The sequence below is a fragment of the Octopus bimaculoides genome, chromosome 16 (assembly GCF_001194135.2).
Source record: "Octopus bimaculoides isolate UCB-OBI-ISO-001 chromosome 16, ASM119413v2, whole genome shotgun sequence".
Classification (NCBI taxonomy): domain Eukaryota; kingdom Metazoa; phylum Mollusca; class Cephalopoda; order Octopoda; family Octopodidae; genus Octopus; species Octopus bimaculoides.
The window spans coordinates 51,950,710-51,954,017 of record NC_068996.1 but is presented as its reverse complement, the minus strand read 5'-3'; positions in this window follow the sequence as shown (position 1 = coordinate 51,954,017).

Here is a 3,308-nt window from a genome sequence, read left to right as displayed (position 1 = left end):
TGAACAAATCAATCCCAATATATCTTTTATCTTTTACTTGTTTCAGTCATTGGACTGTGGCCATGCTGGGGCACCACCTTGAAGGGTTTTAGTTGACTAAATCAATCTTAGAATTTATTTTTCAAAGCCTAGTATGTATTCTAGTGGCGTCTTTTGCTGACCTTCTAAGTTACAGGGATGCTAATGCACCATCACCAGTTGTCAAGCAATGGTGGGGGACAAATACAGACACAAAGTCACACAAACACACACACACACACACACACACACACATACATACATACATACATACATACATACATACATACATACATATATGACAGGTTTATTTCAGTTTCCATCTACCAGATCCACTCACAACGCTTTGGTCTGCCTGAAGATACTCGCGCAAGAAGCCATGTAGTGGGGCTGAACTCAGAATCGTGTGGTTGAGAAGCAAGCTGCTTACCACACAACCACACTATTCCAAAACCAGTATTCCAAAACCTTTCAGTTATGTGTGAACATTAACATTCCATGAATTGTAGTCACCTTCCTGAATCATGAAAATATTCACAGTAAAATAACTCATGTAGAATTTTACAGTAAATAACTCATGTGGTCATTTAACAGAACAAAATGAAATGTATCCATCATCATCATCACCATCACCATCATCATCATCATCATCATCACCGTCATCACCATCATCATCATCATCATCATCATTTAGCATCTACTTTGCATGCTGGCATGAGTTAGACAGCTCAGCTGGAGAGCTACACGTTGCTGATTCAGCATGGTTTCTACAGATGAATGCCTTTCCTAATAACAACCACTCCAAGAGTGTAGTCAGTGCTTTTCACATGCCAAAGACTATTTTTCATTATCAATGATTTCTGCTTAATGATTTTTTGTTTTTTCATTTTTTTTGTTTGTTTGTTATCCTACCAGAAGGCAGAATGAAACATTGACATTTTATCTTGTACCAATGATTTATAACTTTTCAAATTTAACAAGTTTACACCAATTCTTCTCAAAATTACTTAGAATCATCATTCTACCTCTTCCTTGACACTTAACTTCCTAACTTCACATCTCCAACTTTAAACAATTTGAGACTTCTTTACATTAAGGTTCCATTATACCACTCTAACCATTCATTGCTTGTAACAAGGACCATTTTCTTAAAGCTTGCTTTAGTTCATATCAAATACTTTTTCTATTGTTATGTTAAAAAAAGAGGACATTTTTACTACTCATAAATCCTAATTCAAAACAAATAGAGGTAAGAATTAGACTGGTGTGGTTATTATGTAGCTTGGAGGTTTGAAGGAAAATGGATAGTTGGAAGATGAGAGAAGAGCTGCCTTAGCATCATTTAGGCCCCTGGGTAAATGAATGCATTGGGCTCTATACAATTTATTGACAACAAACGACAACATACCTAGGTAAGAACTAGGTTCCCGGATCCATGAGATTCATGGACTGCTACCCTGAATACGTAAACCTCAAGACAATCCTGGGTAAGAATTCTCAGGATAAATAATTTGATGTAGTATTTGTTGTGGAGTTGGAAAGAGATAGACTTTATGAGTGATGGGAGATAGAATGTCTTATAAAGCAAAGGTGGAGGATGCCAACAATCTCTGAATAGCAGGATTTAATATAGAGCTGATGTGAGAAGAATAGAGAAGGAATGCAATGAAATGGGTTAGAAAGTTGAAAATGGAAGGTTGATTTACCATAATGGTAAATGGGTTTCTTCTCCAGTAACATTGGTAAAATGTTACCTTCTGAGATATTTGAGCTTCTAACAATTCAAATGAATAATTAACGAATGACCAATCATCATAACTCAAATTCCAAGAATGGAATGTTTGCAACAGGATATGAACATAAAAATATACATATATTTTTATTACAAGATGAAAATACTATTTCTTACATAACCGCAATGTTTCAGATTTTCAGAAGGGAAATGACATTATGTGAAGTTTATATCCTATTTATGGAAGGACATAAGTGACAAGATTTGTTGAAATGATTGTGAGATAAAATAAAAATTGGGTCGTATACTCACCCCACAGGAGATCTATTCTATTCTGTCTTGGTAATGAACATTCTGGTTAAAAACTTATATAAAAAAGAAAAAGGAAAGAAATCTTTGGGTTTTAAGATATTAGTTACATTGCAAATAAAACCATCGAAAAAAAAAAAAAAGGAAACACTATAGCTAAGCGATATTTTGAAGATTAATTAGATTATTTGCTTCCAAATTTTTCAAGTAAGTAATTTTGTTTTTCATTTATTTATTGATTGAATATCTAAATCCACAATATTAATAGAAATAAATTCATTGTTAATGTCATTTCAAACATTGACTTAAAAAGGAAAATAGCTGTACATTTCATTAATTTTGAATGTTAATTTATTATTCAAAGTAAACTTTGTTAGATACTAACTAAGTTACATAACATCCTCTTATTATCTCTGACATGTAACATGATCTCTTTAATCTTGATAACACCATCTCTTGGCTATGTGTTGCGTAAAATAGACTTCTCAAATTTACAAAAATATTTCCTTGCATTCAGAATTAGTTTCTGGCTATCTATTTCTCTGTAATTACAGCCACTCGCTATTTTGTTACATAAAAAATAAAAATAAAAAAAACCAAGATTCCTCGACTGTAAGCAATCTTTGTAAAATATAATGATTAATTGACATACCTACACAAATGTAGCCCTGACTTTGTTTCCTCATAACTCTAAGAAAAATGGGTATTTCTTGATGAAGTTTTCTATGGATATCTTTCAGATGGTGTAAATTACAATTAAATTAGACTTTCAGTTCTATATTTAAGAGATGAGGAATATGTACATTATTTACATTATTTACATTATTTACATTTGAGGGATATTTGTCCTCATCTTGTTTGTTGTTAACACAACGTTTCAGCTGATATACTCTCTAGCCTTCATCAGGTGTCTTGGGAGAAATTTCGAACCTAGTTTCTCATTCCTAAGGTATTTTTCAATGTTATTATTATTATTATTATTATTGTTCAGTAGTTTTATTTTTATAACGTGCTTTCACTTCACTACCGAGTGCAGCTCTGTGTGCCTTGGGTATGTGCTGTGGTTTGCTGTGATGCTCTTATGGTTACTGTATTGAAAGTGTTTTGCGTAGGATGTGTGCAGTGCCCAGTAGTGCAATTTTCTGTATGTTATATATATTTGTAAGTCCTGGTGTTTTTGTTATGTATTTGTCTGAATATTTTTTTATTATACCTAAGGCACCTACTATGATAGAAATTGTTTCTGTTT